We start from the raw sequence: 21,593 nt of genomic DNA, 5'->3' as shown, positions 1-21,593 counted from the left end.
ACCTCTTTCTGAACCAGACATAGACGGGACTCTGGTTCTCAATAATCTCAAGGAGAATTAAGGAATTTTGGAGCTTGCTCCAGTTTTGCTGATTGGGCTCTAAATCACAGCGACAGCGAGACTGAATTTCCAAGTTGGTCCCTGATACAGCCAAAGAGGAAACCACAAAGGAGAAAAATGAACTTCAGCCATTCAAATGTAGTTGAACATACTCAGCTGCAACTTCAGGGAGAAATCAGAGGAAGAATTTAACTGATTGGATTGTGAGCCAGAAACAACTCCTATTAAAATGCCAGATGTTCAACAGTAGTCACAAATAATAAGGGTTGAACTCTACATCATCATTATCCAATCCTTCAAAATCCTTGACTAATGGGAGGTTTTTTAGGTGAAGGTAGGCTGTTCTTCCACCGGCCTGCTTCCCTTGTGGGATCAAGTAGAGTAAGGCAAGATGATGAGCTACCCCAGCTAACAAGTTGGTAAGATGAGAGAGTGAAAGCATGCGTTGCTCTGAGAATCGAGCTAACTCTGTGGGTGGCAAAGAGATGGGAAATGGGTTGGAGGGAGTTGGTATGCATTACCAACCCCTGATCCTCTGCAAAACTTGTTGACAATGGTACTGCAGCCAGGCAGCTTTGGAAGCTGAACAGCTTGGCTGGTAGAAAAACCTGTTCTCTGGCCACCCACGCCATGGAAACCAGCACGCAGTTGGCTTCAGATGGATGAAAGGTTATTTCTATGGATGAAACACGCTCAACAATTAAGGGTAAAGTGGCAAAGTTAGGCATCAGCTGAGCCCTAGCTAACACCCAATGACTGCAGCATGATCTGTGAGACGCTGACACCACGACACCATCTGTGTATGATTTATGCTGAACAGACTGCATATAGAAACAGATGGGAGGTGTCAGCTTTGATCAGAATTGTTATGCCGGTGATTCCGCAGCACATTATATAGCCCAGAGCCTTACTTTCCCACGTACTTTGATAAAGAGCAAGGGATTTCATAGGAGCTTCATGTTACTCAGGGAATTATTCTTGCTAAATCTTTACAGGGCTGAATCCTAAGGTTCTGCAGCTGTGATGGATCTCTGTTATTGTACCTGATCCACTCAAGAAGGTCGGTCACTTTGTCAAGTCCAATGTTCCTAAAAAAAGCTTCCACAATATCTTTTTCGGGGCTAGCTCTCAAGGCGAAATTGGAAACTTACTGAGACTGTGTTCAAGTTAGCTTGAAGCGAACCTCAGACACCACTGTTCTTTAGCACTGCCACACTTGCTATTTTAAGTCTCAACATTAGGGCATCATCCTTTGTCTTTTCATGAATTCATGTAAAAGTTAGCATTAAGTTTTCGTGACTATGGGAAAAGCTCATAAACGTGATTCAGATTCCAAATAACAAACGCCAGTTGGAAGGGACCTCTGGCCATTTGGGCTAGTCTCTCACTTGAAGGGCCATTTCTAACACTGGCACCGTTTAGCTGTGGCTTTGTCTAGCTGAGGCTTGAAAATCTCCAAATTCAGAGATCGCACAGCCTCCCTGGGCAGCACATTCACAAACTGAAATGCAGATATAAAAGAATTCAAACCAAGTACTTGACAAGCCTGACTTATGATTTTTGACATGAACACCTAATGTGGATACCTTTAAGAAGATTCTTCTAGTATAGATAACAGAACATAAGGCCAATTTTCTATGGACTTGTACTGAAATAACACAGTGGGAATCAGACTTCTACCATGCAAATTAAAGGACACAATGCTACCTTCTATAGCACCATTCAGCCAAATCCTGACCTGTCCAATACATTTTCTTAGGCCACACAGTTGTTAGGAGACAAGCCAATAAATATTAGATCAAAATAGAAAAAAAAGATTGCTACATAGGAAGACAACTGTTAAAATCTAAACTAAACAAAAACTTGAGTATTGTTTTTGTTCGAGTGCAGGCGCTTTCTAATGTTTCCAGTTCACTAAAAACCTGTTTCATTTGGAAAGCCGCTGTTATGAGAGACTGTCAGTCAGTTCTCAGAAGCCTGACAGTTGTTTTGTTCTTACCTGATTATCCAGAAGCATTCTCCAAGCCGGAATGTGTTTAAAACTAATCTCATTTAAACAGCAGTTAACCCTGTCCTGAAACAAATGGGGCACAAAACTACTGTGAGAAACCACAGCAGCGGGTGGTAGAGCACAACGGCCTGTCATTGCTTCCCAAGTTTCTGATCAGGATTTAAATGGGTGAAATTAAGGCACAGGTCTCACTGAGAACCGAAGCCCCTGTGTGCCCACACGCACTTACAAACCTGGGGTAGTTCTACCACAGCCAGTGACACCAAACATGGGTAACATCAGTGCAAGAGTGGGAGAAGCCCTCTTGCCTTGCATCCACTGATCATGACGCGTGGAACCAAACAGTCCTCATGGATAAAGTGTAACCTCCCGGACCTCATTTTCCAAATCTATAAGAATTAAAACCTCTGCACTTGTGTAAACCAGCATTCCCCAGCATCAAGGGACACAAGTCTGCTTCCCTCAGCAGGGCATTGAGGCTCACTGTATTTTTGAGCATTAACGTATGTGCCAGACCCTCAAAGCAGAGGTGAGAAAAATGACAAAATTATGGACCATGCTGCATGGAACGCTCTCGCCACCCTTCCCATGAAGCAGGGGAGTCCTGTCAGTGCTTCTCCAGGGCACGGGCATCAGGACCACCGGTGAGTAGCTGCAGATCCTCACCTCCACTGGTAAAGCAGATGCACTCATCATTGATTAGCTATGCAGCACCTGCCAGGTTCAAGAATAAAAGGTGGCAGATGGCACAGCAAGAGTCCTTACAGAAACAAAACAACAAACTTATTTTTTCCTGAAACTAACACGGTTTCCTGAAACTATAACAAAATAGAGCCTCGCACAGCTCAGAGCAGATGCATTTTTTCTCAGATGCTGCAGTGGGAATCGCCTGCACTGTTGGGAGCTACAGACATGGGGCCGCACGCCATCCGCTGCTCAGTGCCATGCTTGCAGGGTACCAGCAGACAAAGGTTTGTTCCAGGGGCTGTTTGCATTTACGATATAGACAAGAGTGGACTAAGTAGCCACCAGGTTTAGGCTGAAGAAGCCTTTTCTAATGGGTCTGAGGGAATTTATGAAAGTATTAACAATTTCCAAACTCTGTTGGCTTCCCACAGTCTGCGTTGCCTCACCAGACTGGCTTTATCAGAACCGATCCTGAAAATCGCCTGGCAGGTCACTCGCATTGACCCAGCAGGACAACATCCAATTTTGCACAGCAAAGACTCGGAGCCCCGGCTGGACCCAAGGTGTGCAGATGCAGCAGGAGCAGGGTTCTTTCAGGGGGAACGCTTGGTGGTGCTGGCTGGGAGCTTCTGTCTCCATAGTCACCATAGAAAATGGTGTCCAGCTGGGGACAGAGCCATGGAAAGCAGCCACTGGCAAGAAGTTTCCCACGTGTTTAGAGGGAGGGAGGCTGTGGCATTTGGACAGTTGCCCTCCCTTTCTGCTGCTTCTGTGCATGGTACCACAGCTGAATTTCTTTTCCTTCTGCACAGGTTGTGCTGATGGGCTTGGAGTAGTCACTGTTCAGTGCTCTGAAGATAGCTGGGTGTGCACACTTGTGGTAGCGCACCCAGCTTGTGATGGGGGAACAAGGCACCCACCATTCCTCCAGCATCACCCAGTTCCCCCAGTTCAGCTTCACTGGTATATTGGAATACATATACATTGGCATACAGAAGTCACACAGTCCCTGGACACCTACACAAAGACAGCCAGCATTAGATGGTGAGAGCTTTTTCCAGCCTCATCTGCACTTGTTGGGCATCTTGCAGCCAGGTCAGCAGAGCAGGAACCCGACAGGGAACATTCTCACACTTGGCCAAGTTTTGGACTAGAGGGGAAACGCTTTCATTTCTTAACTTTCCCTTAAAATAATGCGAACGATCTGTTCTGGGAACACCCACCCAGTGAAAATCCCTCCGGAGGCTGCCTGCCAAAGCCTGTGAAAATCCCTTCTGGGAGCCTTGTCCGCTATTTCAGACACAGCCTGTTCATAGGAACATAAATCTGCTGTCCTCACTGATGAAGATTATTCGAGCTGGATTTAACGTGCCTAGGCACATCTTTCTTAAGTTGGCTCAACCACCTGCTACTTCACGTGCACGTGTTGCTCCGTACGTGTCTCTCAATAGCACCGTGCCTCCTGTTGATAGCGGCTGCAGGGGCTGTGCTGCTCTTACCTCTTCCCTGCTGCCCAGCACAGCCCATGCGCATCGCTGGTGCTGACAAAGCAGCCGCTGCTCTCCAATCCCCCCTGAGTGCTTTACCTTGGGATTCTCTCCAGCTGCAGCATTATTCCAACTTGTCAAAGGCAGGGCAGAGAACACTACCATTTAGGAAATAAAGTTAAAAAACAGAGTATGGCATAACTCCCTAAAAACATAATAGGTATGACACTCATGGAAATAACATCTGTAGAAAGTTGTGAGTTTACAAGATGGTGGGTTCCATTTGCTAAATCTGTCTGGAAGTCCATATCAGCAAGAAAATGTCTCCTGCATTTTACTAGAAGGCCAAAACCATCCAGGAGGAGAATTCTGGATTTTATAGGATGTCCTCTCCATTATTGCAATTGTATTGGGACAGTAGAAAGAAGGGATAAGCAGGAATAAACTCTTACTTCAGCACTTTTCCTGCTGGCACTTATTGAATTGTTTAAAACCAAAAGAAACCCCACATTTTTGGGACACCAAAACGTTGGCACACAGAGACCTTGGTAAGACTTGGCATAAAACAACGCTGTTTTCATCCATACCCATGTAAAAGTGCTGCATACTGCCAGCGACTTAAAGCTCACTGCCATCTAAACACGCTGCTGGCACCAACTCCACCTGCTGGAAACAACCTAACACCCCAACCAATTTCACATTCTGTGACTACAGTTTCTTTATTAGGGAATTTTACTTTGCGAATATCCTTGGTGATTTTGCAGTATGGCCCCAGAATCAACCAGTTCCTGGTGCTTTAATCTTAAGTTGTAAATCTTTCTGAATGAACTTGATCATTGCTCTGGTGCAAGGTGTAACTGTCAGTGCTGTTTATAATTCTTCCCTGTACCCATGTACATCAGAAAAACTAGAAAAAATGGCAAAAATAGAAAGTTTATATAAAAACAAAGAGCATAGGATAATTTTAAAGACAAGATCAATTCATACTGCTTTAATTTATCTAATTTGACAAAGTAGGTGAAATAATCGCAACAAATGATTATTTGTATCTCTCAGGCCAAGGCTCCTGAATTACACTATAAGCGTTGAGGATTTGTTCACATTCACATTCCCCTGCTAAGGGGAGATCAGATACCCACACTATCGCTACCTTATGGCAAGCACTAAGCACACAGAATTTCACATGGTCCTTCCAGTTTCAAATCCACCATTTACAAGACAGGAGGTTGAGCTGAAACAGGCTTTCACAAGATATTCAGGTTCATTTGAAATTCTACCCAGTGGGAAAACTGCCCTGTCAACTGCTATTGCACTCAATTGTTAATTACCTTCACTGTTAACGTTTTGCATCTTACCTCCAGTGTAATTTCATTTCCAAGAGATGATGGGCTATTATCATCCCTTCGGCTGCCAAGCCAAGCACACTTTATTAGTAGAAGTGTCACAATGTGGATGTTTATCAGCTGAATAAATTATCACTTAACCTTTCCTTTAAGCTAGCCATATTTTTATCACTCTTGCTTTTCTGTTTTCCAATTGATAAAGAAGAAGAATGGATATGGCTGAAATCTAAACAAGTCAATAGCAGAGTCAAGCACGCCCTGCAGGATTCTTGATACCCAAGACCTCTGTCACTAACATTGCTTTCTTCTAAGTACAATCTGACATTTCTGCTTCTCTCCCAGCGCTATTTAACACCAGCACAACAAGCTGGTATATGTTCAGAAGTCCAAGCACACTAGGGGCTAGATTCTGGATGAATTTACATTTTGGAAAAAACAGTATTTAAAATATTGTTAAATAACTAGGAAACAGATTGCTCTAGACGAACAAGAAGGTATCTTGTGATTTAAAGGATACTAAATGGTCATTATAAGCTTTGCTGCATATTATGGTCAAATCAAAATCAGTTATTTGTAGAAAAAATTCTTTGATTCACTAATCTGAGAATCAAATGCAACATCAGGGTTTTTTGAATTACCCGGAGTGCTGAATGCCCAATTTTCTAGGCCTCCTATCACACATTTCCTGTTACCAAATGCATTCAACCATTGGAAGTATTAGGAAAAGAGCTAATTTTACTTTTTATTTATTCTGAGCTTTTCAAAATAAACTAAATGAACATTCAATGCTCAAAGACAAAAGCAGACACAGGAAAATTCATATAATGATGTGTTAGCTCATGATTTTTTTTTTCCCTAAAATTATTCAGTGATTTGGTTTTGTTAGCATACATTTTTTTTCTTCCCCAGTAGACAGATTAAGCTTGTACTTCCTGAAGACACCAGCAAAACACTTTCATTAGTGTTCTGTATGATTCACCATCTTTCTCATGGCTATATAGCACTGCGGTAGCTATGATGATCTAACAACAGCAGAGGTAAAGCCTGATGGTAAAAGCAGAGTCTTATTTATGTATTTATAAATGTATGTATTTATATATTTACACAAATATTATATTTAAACAAATATTATACATAAGCTATATACATACACACATACTCCTGCCCTGCCAGAAAAGGCCAGCATCTTGATCAGAATGAGTCACACTCTACACATTGAATTTTTATTTTGTTCATACAATACCCACTAAATCTGCCTCAAACAACGTATGAGGGCACAAGAACAAGAACTCAGAAAAGACTGAAGTATGTATTTTTGTACCTGAACATCAGATCAAGTTCCTTCATACCATGAAGAAGTGGTTTGGTAGTCCATTTTCCAAGTTATGTTTATCAACATTTAATACTGGCTAAATAGAAAAGGTCTAAGTAATATTTCAAACAGCTGCTTTTTGCCAGGCAATACTCTCAGTGAGTTTTAAGTTTATTTATGGAACAATCAGAAAGCATATGCTCACTTCTTCAAGAATTCCTGAAAAATCCCTCAAACAAACAATAAAGAACAGGAAGTGGCACATTTGCATTTTCCCACTCCCATTTTCTGAGGTAACCGGCCTGATAATAAGCTGCCATTGCATGTTAATAAAACACAGGTTACATAATTCACGATCCAGCAAGGACTTAGCAGGATAAAACCAGATACTAATGATGGTTTGTCTGGGATTAATGGTAAGCATTGGATTAGTTGAGGGCTTCTTGGTATCTGCATTTCCCATCTCTCAACAAAAACTCCAACTGCAAAGGGCTAGTGCCACCTTTAGATGAAAATTAGTATTAGATCTCTTAACAAAATTATCTTCCATTCCCTAGACAGTTTTTCAATGCCTTTCTGATTAGTTATTTTGTCACACTTTCAGAATGATTAGGAAGATTTAATCAGGTAAGCTTTCTTCTTTCTCTGTCACCTTCCTTTCTCTTTTTGCCTCCTATTCAACTTTGATTTTTAAGCAATAAAGATAGGAGTCCTTCCCTCTTCTCAGTGCTCATATCTTACCTCATCTCTTTGGATTTATCCTTAGAAACTTATAAGAAAGTGTCTTATTAATCATCATGACATTTGATTAAGGCCCATTTTGTAAGTTATTCCCACAAAGCTGTTAAGCTAACTTTGACTCTTTCTTTGACTTTTTTTTCCTTTTCCAGTACTTTACTTTTTTTCCAGTCTAGCCTTATTTTACCTTGCTACAGCTAGCCAGAGATATTAATATCTTCATCAGTCATCAGACTTGCAGCACCTAATTCCTCTATCAAGGAAGGACATCGTTTTGAAAGATGGTATCCAAATGTGTTATGCTGGGTCTGGCTGGAACGGAGTTAACTTCCCTCATAGCAAACCATAGGCTGCCACGCTTGGAGTTTTGACTAAGATGTGCGTGTGCTCAGCTGCCGGCCAGCATCAACCCACCACATGAGGATCTGGGGAACCTCTGTCTCGAAACAGGCACATGGAAGCATGGAGCGTCTTATTTCTTAAGGCAAAAAGGGATAGCGTTACCGACAATCAAGTCTACATTCATGTTTAGCATTAACAAAGAGTGGAGACTGCAAGCTAAATTCCCAGAGAGAAGCAAATGATAGCATTTGCTAATTGGCTTTGGTTTTCCATCTCTGTGTGGGTTTTATAATTACATGTAAGCTTCATTTGATTTCAAGGGCTCTGCATTTATTCCTAACAGTAGCACTTGCCAGTTTTTATTGGATGATTCCCTGGAGACCTTGCACTAGAAAAAAAAATGTGATCAACCAAACACTTCACGTTATATGTTCAGGCATATTTCTACAGCAAAATGAAACAGATGCCATTCAATCTACCACACATACAGCCAAGTGACAACTTGAGAAAGACAGTCTGCAGTGAGTCAAATCAAAAGAAGGGACTTTTATTGATGATTTCCCAATGCAACCAATTAAGTCCACTCTCCGCACACTGTGCGGCCTTGTTTTTCAATTTTTTATGATTTCTTTTTTTTTTTTTCCTAACAATTTCCCTTACCCAAGGGGTGAATGGACAAGTGTTTTCTTTCAGCTGAGGAAATGCTCTGACATCAATGACCCTGTATGCCATTGTAGGTTTTAAAGCTTCTGATTTCAGAGCCAAGGAAAGTTTGACTTTTTTTGGTCACTTTTTTTCTCCTCTCTCCAATCCTCTACCATTTTAAAAGGAAATCGAGGCTCATTAAAAAAAGTTTCATACACATCAACACATAATTGAGGTGCAATCAGATCACTAATACTACACGAGCCATCACATAATAACGTATCAGGAAAAGGGCTCACACTCTCATTGAACTTACTCACCAAACTTAATTTTAATTCCCTACTGTGGCAGTAGGAATCAGGGACAACAGTTATACTCCAATCTTACTGTAACTCACGCATGTTGGTCCCCAGCAAATAATCTACACTTTCACTCTAAGGTTCGAAAACTTGCTCCATCAGAAGGAATACCTGATTTGAAATTGTTGTAGCAAAAAGAAGGCAAGCAAAGAAATTGTGAGAAAAGAATCCATTCAGATACTAACCACAACATGGAATTAAAATACACTTGTATCCCATCACTATAACCATCAGGCTGATTTTCACAATCTTTCTTCTTCTTGTAATCAGCATAAATAATTATGTTTATGTTGCAACACGAAATGGGTGATTTGTACAGGCCATTTACAATGGCCATGACTAGATGATTTAATACACTCTAAAAATTCACTGTTTCTCCATATTTTCTCTCCCTGTCTGACTAGTATTCTTCCCCTTTCTTCTTGGGAACACTAGGGCTGATGCATCTAGTTGACTAACAGAAAAGATAAAGGAGGAATTTTGTTCAGACCAGGATGCATGTATACCAGCATAGCCAGCACCATCCCACACTTCAGCTTCCCTGCAGGATGAAGTCCCCCCTGCACATTTTCTGGCTTTCCAGCAGCCAGATTAATGCCTTCCACCCCCATAAACACACTCTTCCCTCTATCCCCAACCCCACGAAAATATTAGGTCTTTGTCCAACAGGTTTAATAATGGCTCATACACCAAACATATGACAATACCAAAGAAAAGCGTCAGTATCATGAAAGATGCAAGAGATGCACAGCTAACATACTTTGACATTTAAGACTAGAGTAAGTAATGCAATTCTAACCAGTCAGCGAGGCACACCATAATACAGAGAACTCCCACCAGCCCAAAGATCTGGTCACACAGAAATGCAGGTAGATCCCTCACATCCAAGGCTCTGAACAAAAGATGAAAAAGAGATTTTTCTTTTGCAACTCCTATCAGAAACCCTGTGTCTACCAACCTTGGATGTTCGCTCCAGGCTTCCAGCCCTTTGTCCTAGTCAGGACCCGGCTGACCTCCGCCAGAACCTCTCCATATGCCTCCCCTCCGGAGCACCCGGTGCCCTGCGGTGCTCAGCTCAACAAGAGCAAGTAGAAGTCTCGCCTGACGCAGTAAAGATGTTTGTTCCACATATGGTTGCAGCTCACGCTTTGTTAGTATCTGTTCATAAATGACAAGTTTCTCTGTTGCTCTTGATGTCAGTTGGCTCCTGCCTGCCTAACCATACCGCAAGTAACACAGCTAAATTAAGAGCAGTTTGTTTTCAAGAAATTCCATGTTCCACCCCATTTATTTATCTGGGTAAAAATCGTATACCACATACACCTCTTGAAGGTTTCATACCAAATATGCTGCTTGATGGGAGCCATAACGTTGCTAAACATAAACTGCAGAAGCCATTTTAGACATGGACATAAGCCTGTAATTCAGCACCTCACCCAGGTCAGCGGGCCTTGAGAGGGTTTCCTCCACAGGGCTGAGGGGACACAGAGGCCTAGCTCAAGGAGCTTGTCTTAATTTGATTTATTGCCAGTTAACACCTTCTGACCACTGACCTGAGTATTGGGAGAAGTCAAATCAAAGAGCATACTCACATAAACAGCTCTTCCTTCCGCTTCTCTGACAGTCAGGGCCATTTGCACTCAGCCCTTCCCAGCTCGCCCTGTGAGGTGCAGGGCAGCGCAGCCGGTCACGGTGGTGTGGCAGCGGCTTCACCCACGACTCTTTCCTTCCTCCTGCTTTTCCATTGCCTCTCTGCGTCTGTGTGTCCTCACCTTTGGTTTCTCAGAGCCGGTGGCTGCCACCAGCACGGGACAGAGGATGGCTGCCACCCACTGGGCACCCCACTCAAAGCCACTGAAACCCCGTGCGCTGCCAGGTCTCTGCCAGAGCCCAGCTGCTGGAGCAGGACAAGCTGCTCTGCATCTCACAGCTGAAAACTGTTACAGCTAAACTCCTACTATTACTGGTAGTACTACTAATAATAATCAATATTAAAAAGGGAATCTCAACCTACCCTTGCTCTTACATCACTGGATAAGTCAAAATACTGAAGTAATGTTGAAGCAGAATAAGCACTTCAGCAGTCTTTGATACAAGAGTGTGGAAAATCCTCTAATTATTCCCGATTTGTTTCTCTTTTCTAGGTTTGGGATATTGTAGGGATATTATATTTTCTCCTGCAAATTTCCATTTGTTTTAGCATACATACCAAAAACGGGTTGCTATTGCTATGAAAATTATTTCAGTCCAATTCTTTTTGTGGATTCTTTTGTTTGTTTTACCCAAGCTGCTAAGGAATTCATGCTTTCAAAACATACATATTGAAAGCAAATCAACATTTTCCACAGGAAGTTTCAAATATCTGTATAAAGGGGAATTAAAAAGGAAAAATTACACCCTTTTAAGTGGGGTATCAGAAGCAAAAGTTTTTAAGCTACTTGAAGACTGTAAAGGAAGACAGTTTGTTCTAACACAGAATGCAATTTCAAACACAAAAATATCATTTCTTCAGATTACGCGCTTTCTAGAAAATAGACTTTATTCTGGTCACAGAGACATATACATCTTGCTTTTCCAAAGAAGCTTCTTTATGAATACATGGAGATACATCACTCATGCCCTGCTTTGTCTTTCAAGGCTCCAGTCTCAGTCCACAGCTGGAACAGCGCACACACCCAAGCCTGCGAGCACAGGCTTTGCATTGCAGTGCTGTACGTACCACAGTGCAGAGGTGGAAAAGAAGCCTGTACCTGGTGAAACAGACACAACAGACAAGACACCACAACCAGATGTTACATACAGCCAAATGAGTTGATGACAAAGGACTGGCGTTCAGTAACGCTAGCCATATTACATTTTGTTTCAGGTCAGCTATAGAGTGGGTATTGGAACTGTCCTTTCAGAAGGTAACTAATAGGGCATACAGAAAGATACCAAAAGAACACATTTGTTCTTCACGTTGCATGAAACCATAGCCAGAATAAAAGTCAAAGAAAACTCAGTATTTTGTTTAGGCATTGCACAGTTTCAGCTGATTGCACCACATTAACTTCACGTTAGGTAACTGGTGATATAAAGGTCTAGTCATTTGAACTGTTACAACCAGCAGCTAACTATTTTGTGCTATTGTAGCACATATTTACTTAATCTCACTTTTAAAAAACTGGTAAGTACTAGAAAGGTTACACAGATCATGCCAACCAAGCTTCAGGAATATTAAATCAACCTGCCTTTAAAGTTGAGCTTCTAAAAATAACCTCACTATACAAATCACTTGTCTCCTTAAAGATCTTTAAATAATACTCATTATGCTGACATGCACATCTGCCTTCAGTAAGCTGAAATTAAGTTCCAGCATATAGTTTTTCATTATATACAGACAGAAATTAAAAAAAAAAAATGTTAACAGAAAAGGTGTGTGAATGTCTTCAAACAAACACAAAATAATTGCCAATATTTTATCTGAAGCAGTGACTTGAACATGCAGTCATTTGTATTGGAATTTCTTTTTAAATATAGGAAAGGAGAGATGTTTGCACAGAAATTCTCTAATTTCATCTGACTGCAGCAAGAGAAATTACTTTTCATCTCCAACTACAATGTCTTCTACAATATTCTTTAACTATGTGGTTAATAGTAACTAGCAAAGAGAATTCTGAAATAAATTATTTCTACAGCTACTGTATATGACAGAGTACTCAAAAATCTGTAACATCCTTGATGTTTTATCATTCAAGATAGAGAATGAAAATTCCACATTATTGCCAGGAATGCAATGTTCTGAAAAGACTGTTGGTTTTAGCAGTTTTGAATGTCATTTCATCAGAAGCAAGATAGAATACTTTTTTTCCCTCAGTTATGTTTTTCTAGGAGTAAAATTCATGGTTCAAACATGGCACAACACAATCTTTCACGACTTCTATGGAAGAGATTTTCTGACTAGATCATTGGGATGTTTATTTCATGATTTACACTAGTTTTATCAGATAATGTTAAGGAATAAACAGCAACGCAGAGTCATACAACCTCCATTAGCCTAAGAGATCCCACTGGAGTGAAGAATTCAAATCCCGTACAGCCACGTCACATACAGGCATTCACACATCCCTGAAGAACAGCAACTTCTCTCTCATTCAGCAGTCAGCACCCTACAAGTTTAGGGAGATAACCACCAAGCCCTCTGAGCTATCGAGTCTACACATCCTAACTTACATCTGATTTCAGAACTGCCATTTCCACAAGCTGGAAAGCCTAGAAAAGCAGAAACAACAAAGCATCGTTTGTTGAGAAAAAACTTTACAGAAGTCTTTGGTAGCTGCTCAGCTTCCTGCAAATACTCACTGAGGTGCCTGACAAAATCAGAATATATGGACTTGTAAACTGGGATATAAAAAAAAAATAAAGCATACTGCTTTAATATACTCTTCTCTCAACTTAGTCCCTCTACTGTACAAAAGCATTTAAGACCACCACCCATCCATTGTATCCCACCAGTGAACAGACACTCCTAAAGGGGGAGAAATGTGCAAAGACCGCAGGAGACCTGGTGCAAGAAACCCGGTGGATACAGGGCAAAGATCTCAGGTTCTCATGTTCTGAAACACATTCTCCAGTTTCCATAGGTAGCACAGGAACACTAGGCTCCTATTCAACTAAATGACATACCTGTGTTAGTAAAAGAGTAATTTCTCTTCTCCCAAGCACTGTAGCAGATCAAAGAGTAGAAGACTTGTACAGGTGCAACACACAAAACGCTCTGTGCTGGAGGAGATAACTACACTGTTATAAACATAAATCACAAATAGAGTAAATTTGATGATCCAGAAAATAATTCTTATGCACATTCTACATAAGCATAATTAGACAATCAAACCGGAATCTGCCCATCTTCACCAGTTCCCTCTTTTCCCTCATGTCTTCCTTGAAGCACACCATTCTGCTGGTGCAGACTTGTCCAACCATACCAGACATTAAAGATGCCTTGCTCAGCAGTTCTTACCTGTTCACACAGAGTCATGGGCTAGTCACCACCTTCAGGGCTATGAATGAGGTAGGCAATGACAAAAGAGATCTTGGAATCACAGACAAGCAGCTCACTTGACAGTTTTCCAAATAACATAACCAGCACTGTACTTTAGCAGTTCTCATCAGTGACAGAAAGGAAGTCAAAGCTCTGTGCAGTAAGATGTGTGCTGCAGTGATGATAGGAGAGAGATTTTACATTTGCACAAACATAAGTATACAGCAGACTTCCAAAGTGCAATACCTATGCATCTACCCTTTTAGAGCTTCAATACACATAAAATACAGCAGAACACTTGCAAGAAGAAATTAATGTTTACAGAAGCATACATTAAAGAAATCAGTATTGTTTTTAACAAGTTTAGAAAGCTCAAGGATTTTCAAAAAGGCTGATCATCATCATGAAAAGTCACTCAATACGAGGATTTTTTTTCAGTATTTTTCAGTATTTAGGAACTCAACTATATATGAAATCTGGAATTAAGGGGAATTTTTAATCACACTGCAAGTGATTGAACAACCTAATGAATTACTAAGTGACAGAATGCTATTATCAAGAGTTAATGAAAAAAGCATCTGCAGCAGACACGGGAGTAAGTATCTTAGTCCAACAAGTCACACAGTGGCTTAATCAAAAATTTACTGACTAATGCTTTGATCAGTGACAGTGAATGGAGCATCACATATATTAAACATTCATGAACGGACAAGAAATTACTGCCTTGTAACTTCTCGTTGTTGGTGCCAACCCAGTATCAGTTGGTAACGCGTACATTGCCAAGAACGCCCATGATTTGCCATCAGTGCTCTTTATCATTTGTATTCACCAATATCAGGCATCGTTCCAGCTTCTCTGACCATAAGACTGTACAAAAACCAGATTTGCAACCTGGTGCCCCTAATCCTGCCCTTACCCATAATCTAAACTATAAATCAAATTAAGCCAAACCACCCAGCTCAGTACATTTCACAAACCATTTGCAGCCATCAAACCTGGACCTGCAGACCCTGCATTTTTATTCATGAATAAGTCTAACTCTTTCTGACGCTGGTTATAATTCTAACCTAATCTTACCTTGAAGGAAAACATATACACCATTCTTGTCTCCTGACCTGACAGGCTTGCAGGCACTGAAAGATCTGCCAGTAAAAGTCTCCCCTCCCAAATCTTAAACCCATGCCTAATTTATAGATAAAAGTTGGCAAGACATTCATAACACTCTCAAGCAAAGCAGAACATCATCTCCCTTGAAAAGTCACTAGTTTTGGACATTCTTCCTTACCTTCTACACTGTCTAGGGCTCTTTGTTCACTCCATCTATAACTTACTTCCAAACCAAGAACACCAAGGCAGATATCCTTCCCCAGTCTCAAGGAGATGCTTAGTTTCTTTAAGCTGCTCAACTTTAAGGAAAAACTATTCCCCCAGTAGCTAGGAGGCTTATTTCAAAACAATTTCAAAATTGTTAGAGCACACGTTCTGACAGCCAAAGAAAAATTCCATTCACAGATCAAAGAAATAACTATATAATTTGGAAGCTATTTCTTTCTTAAAAAAAATCGGCTGAATAGTCTTGCAAACGTAGGAGTAAAATTACCAGAAGTGTGAAGCACTCAAGTTGTGTACTGTTAGATATACGATTATTAACTCTTGTATATACAGCTTACACGGTGCTGCCTCTAGCTGTTTCTGATATCGTACACACAAGCATTAAAGAAATAAGTTTGAATTTTGTGTTAAAAACAATTATGTAAATTACTCATTTCTGTATACGAGCTTAAAGGCACTTTTATATATAATTAGCAGCAAGACCACTAGTCAAATATTCAATCTTTCTGATGGTTGCCTCGAACACAAAGCTGACCATTTGCTTCACTATGTAGTCTAATACCTCAATTACCAATGCAGTCAGATTTATTTTTTTAAGCTAGCTTTTTACAGCGATTCCTCATAGACATAGAACTTGCAATTAGTACCACAGATCTTGACTGAGCAAAGGCAATGCACAATATTAAAGGAAATAAGGTCATTAATTTATGTAAAAAGCAATCAAATAATAATTAAGTTGTTAAAACAGTGCAAACGGGCTGCACAGAATGAACAAACAAGTATAGTTTCCGAGCATGAGGCTGCCATTCTGATATTTTACAGTTCTTGGGTTTGGGAGGTATGGACTATACATGATTTCTACTTTTTCCAATATAGCATTTTGTTTTCTTTGCTCTGACCAAGAACCAGAAGAATTTAACACAAGCTGAAATTTCAGCAGTCCCCTCCTCCCAGGGACGAAGCAGTAGCCTATGGGCACATCGTAACTCAGAGCACATTTCAAAAACATTGAGAACTAATGAAAACAGCACCAGAAGTAATTAAAATGCCATTTCATACAAGAACAAAAGTAGTATTTTGACACTTCTGGAAGAGAAATGAGAATTATGAGAAGTTGCTATGAATTTCTTTGATAAACACGATGTTAACTGCTCAAGTCATCGATTCACAAACACAAAAGCTGAACTGAAGAACTGTTGCCATCAACTCCCCAGGAAGCAGATTAGGATCATGACTTGCAAAACCAGAGTGGTTTTTGACTCTAACAAACTAAATTTAGACCCAGTTACATAAAAAATACTAATAGCCTTAACACTTTTAATCAGCGTAAGAGGTTTAGAGATACACAAATGATTTAAAGTCTGTTGACTAGTTTTATACTGCATTTGCAATATTGTGCATTAGTAAAATCAGGGAGATTATGAAAGAAATACTGAAGCATAATAAAATTACATAAAACATGAAAAGCTGGCTATACAGAGTGACTCCAAACTTTGATACTAACAGAAATTTTACCAGTATACATCAAAACCAGAATTTCTCTATAGATTCCTGCAGCACAGAGGCTAGCCTAAGCAGGTAATGCAATGCAAGTACCTACTAGGTTCACAAAGTAGGCTGGACTCTCTTGAAATGCAATATTAACTCTTCTGATCCTACACAGGGCAAAAAATGAACGCAAAAGCATGAAGCGATCTGGCGGACTTTCAAGTGCCAAGCCTGGCATGGTGACGGGCAATATGCTCTGCCAGCTGTGCTGCTTCTTCAGGAGCAGCAAAATGGCAAAAAAAAAATTCCCCACTGATTTTTAAGAAATAGTTCATTATTATGGCTTGCGTAGCACCTGCCAATAATTTATCAAGTATTGACCACATCATGCTCAGGGTTCCCCCTCCCCCAGCAGCTTAACACAGTCCTTGGAAACAGGAGAAGATGCCAATATAGTCCTAATAAAAATAATTACTTGGATAAACTACAACCGTTGCCCCAGGCATGTGATAAAATTGCAAAATAGGCAGCAATATTGTCATATGTCCTACCTCCCACTTTTTTGAGATAATCTACATCACAAAAACATTTTCAGGTTCACATCCTGAAGCATCTGTAACAGACCAGTTAGCTAGACTGTTGTTTTTTGTTGTTTTTTTTAAACTTGAATAGCTTTTTGTACAATGCCATCAGAAAGTGACCCTTAAAAGCTTGTTTCTACCACTGCATCCTAACTGATAGAGAAATGAAACAGGTGACAGTTACTGAGTGCTAGGGACGACCGAGTTCTACCTACATTCAATTTCTTTCAAAAATCTTTCAAAATCCTTTGTGCAATTTTTCTAAACCATTTGAGTATTACTAAAGATAACAAGAGATTACCCACCCTTCTTCCGAATTACTTCTGAGAAACACTGCAAGCAACACTGAGATGAGCATGCTATAGAGCTTATCTGGTTGGTTTAGAAGGGGGAAAGAAAAAGATCAACTTTGAAGCAATTACTGTGAAATATTTTTTAAGGAAAGTATTATTGCTGATACCTGACTAGGAACTCCTGCAACTGATTGTTCTTCCTACTAAACCAGAGACATCATGAGAGGAAGCAGCAGTTTCTGCAGATTAGAATAACTGCAATGGCATCCCATAAAACTACAACTTTAAACAAACCCTAATAAAAAAATAGCTTTCAATTTCTCAGCTATTAAGCATTTTTTCTTAGCAGAAACTCATTTTCAGTGACTTAAGGTGGCTCTCACTAGATCATGTTTTTGTTCTGACTTACATAGCTATAAACCAGTCAAGGAAGGCATTGTGCTGGGTGTCACAATTTTGCGGTTTAGAACTGGTTTTGGACATTCGGTTTAGACATGCGGTTTAGAACTACCCCAGGCTCCTCGCAGAAAGGCCAACTGAGTTAAATGACAGCTCTGCAAAGGTACCAACGAAGACATCATCCATGAGAAACTGAACGCTCCAAGAGCTCTCACTTAGTATCTGTGTTTTAAAGTTGTCTTTGTAATTGACTTGAATTGACCTGAAATATTTCTATAAAACTGATTAGCCACAAAGGGAATAATTATGGTCATATCTAAAAAAAAAATCCATTCCACGTCGGAGATGGAATAGTTACTTTGCTGCGAAAGTTACGCCATCGCTATTTGACAATAAATATAAGGCTTTCTTTACTTCATCTTAAGTATCAGCAAGGGCACCATAGCCACATTACCACATGAGAAACCCTCCCCTTTGATTTCCTTCTGTAATTCTCCAAAACCAATTTTAGGGTACTGATGTCAACCTTGGGCTGCGTTGCACAGAAATGTGTTTTTTTTTGTTGTTGTTTTGTTTTTGTTTTTTAACTGAAACTACCATCTTTCCGAATTTGTTTAGAACTCCCTCAGAAATACCTTTTGGAGAGGTTTGCAGCACTTCAGAAAACCTGCACTGAAAATGAGTAATATCTGAGAAAACAAGTATACTATTGAAATCAACTATGTGCTCATTATTAAAATTTGTGAATACCAGCCTGCAGTGACAGACTATACTTTTTGGCAGATGCTTAGCTCATTATCATTCAGCTGCTGAAGCACAGATCCAGCTTGCATCACCTAAGAGGATTATGCAACAACAGGCAGGTTATTACTGCTTACAGCTCAAATGCTGAACTAGCTTCTTCATAACGTTTTGAGCTTCTACGGATCCTTCTTTTCAAGGAAAGGAAAACAGATCCATGGCTTATTGGAAGTTCCACTCAGAAATGCTGTAATTTATTTTACTTTGTATCACAGTGGTAATATATAACCTACCAAGGAGAATATAATTTATAGCGCACTGCATGAAACAATACAGTTCTCCCATACCTCCCATATTTATCAAACTTTCACATTCTATCTACAGGCAAGCAAAAATACTTGTCAATTAACAGATATTTAAAATATTGCTTCTCTATTTTCCTTCTACATTAAGCAAGTATTTCAGAGCTCAAAAGTATTTCATTTTTTTTAAGACTAGTACTGCTCACATTGACTTAGCTAACTATCCTGTTCTGTATTTACAGCAAAAAAGGCATGCGACAGCAAGTTGCATTTACCAAGTGAATATTACTGATGCATGTTTTGCTCGAGTCATAACAATCAGAAGGTCTCAGAGGATACGTTCTAAAACTATTTGAAATATTTTTAAAAATAGTGTTTTAAAAAATAAATTTCAACACATATTGAACTACCATCAGTTCCTTACACAGGTTTTAGAGCAAGACCTAAAATTCTGTTTACTGGATAGCCGACCCGTTGATCATCTTCATCACCATCACCTTTTTAAAGCTACAAAAACATGTAACAGCCATGAAACAATACTGTGCATTTTTTCAGATCATTACAATAAAATTTCTTTTGCTGAAGTCTCTGAAAGTTTTAGTGGTTGCAGTGTTTTCCCCCAGCAACACACTCCACTTTCCCAACTGAAATACTAATACTTGGCATGCCTTATTAAAGCAATCTTGATTCTGCACAATGTGTTTTGGGATAGAACCATCTACAACAGTTACTTGGGTTGTAGGGCATCTCCTTGCTTGTTTATTCCAAAATAAGCAGTGCTTGACTGCAATTAAAAGGTAGTACAGGAACAGGAAGAAGAGAATATAAAAGTTAAGATTTACCTACAAATACTACATAATTTAATGGTGGGGTACAGCAAGTGTCAGGCTTTCCTGTGTGTCAGCACAGCTTTGGAATCTGAATTATTCAAGACCCTTGGAAGGAAGTATTTTTTAAATGGTCATAAGTACCAAAGCTAGGTTTGACTTGAAGTTAATATTCTTGCCCTCGAGCACAACAGAGAGAAACGTAAGGAATAGAACTCCCTATTAAATTGTAGCTGTTATGGAGAAAATGCAGAAGTCAAAAACAAAGCTTACAGCCCATAGCAGCACCAACTTTTTTCGGATGTGAGCAGAAATGAATCTCATTTCAGATACAAGCAAGAACCAGACTGGTAACTGAAAATAAGACAGAGAAGTTCAATTCTTGTTTAAAAGAAATCACAGTTAAAAACAACAAAATAATAATAATCTCTCAGAAAGCTGACAGCAGACTAGGTAGCATTCACATGAATTTGTTCTGGTTCCACAGTGCTTACAAGTAAGGAATGTGTAGCCAAGGCACACACCTGCCTCACAGCGCAGCTGCAGCCTGGGATGTTACTACAGATCTCCTGTACTCCACTTCCTCCCTCTCACCAGCCCACAAATCCAGCCTTCTCCTGTCCCAGAGCTCAGACAACTACTGTTGCCCTGCGCATCAGCTTCCTAGGTCTCATTTCATGCCAGACTATTTCAAGCAGAATAGACTAATGAAGAAAAATTAGCTGCTTTGCTCATACTTGAGCTTTATTCTTTAGTGATGACACTACTTTGTCCTTTAACAGGACACATGGGGATTTAGTAATTGATAACACTAACATTTGTTAAACTTAACTGAATTTGAAACAATAAGTTACGAAAAAAATGATTGAAAGTTTTGTGATCATGCTGTCTTGTCTTTGCCTCTTTCTTAAGAACAGCATATTTTTGATTTCCTAAAGGTTTTAAAATTTTATTTCGATATTCCATACCGCCCTTATGTGATCTCTGCCCTCCCCAAGCCTCCAAGTTAAAAGTTCTAAGGCCAATACAATCATGTAAAAGGGAATGCACTTTATAAAAGTTCATTAGTATCAACAACAGTAATACAATAGTATTCACCAGCAAGCAGCCAGTATCATATAGATTTACACAGCACTGCTCCAAAACAGCTACAAAACCAGAGCATTTCTAAGAAGTTCTGGTTGTCAATGTAATAGAAAATAAACCTTTCTTTATATACTGTTGCCAAAGAAGTGTTGAGCTGTTTAGTCATTACTAGCCAAGATTTTTGCATGTAACAAAACACGTTCTCATTTTGCATTACATTTTCAAGTGTTTTACATTTTCAGTATCTAGTTCTAGCAGCTTAGCTGATTTTTTTTTTATTTTGTTTTGTTAAGGATGGACTTCAATTTCAAGTTCCTATTTTAAACAGTATAAATCATCTGTAGATCAGATAAACTATTAGTCAAAAATGAATTGCAAGGTAAATTCTTACCATTAATAGCCCACGGGGCTATTTTTTTTTTTTTGCCACTTTGTCAAAAGATTTTTTTAAACATATACACAGAGAGCACATATGACTGCTGTTTTATGTAAAAACAAGTAGGCAACCCTCCACTGCCAAAACTGGTGGTTCACAGATGG

The sequence above is a fragment of the Anser anser genome, assembly GCF_964211835.1.
Source record: "Anser anser genome assembly, chromosome: 5".
Lineage (NCBI taxonomy): Eukaryota > Metazoa > Chordata > Aves > Anseriformes > Anatidae > Anser > Anser anser.
The sequence above is the reverse complement of the archived record's forward strand: the minus strand, read 5'-3'. Positions refer to the sequence as shown.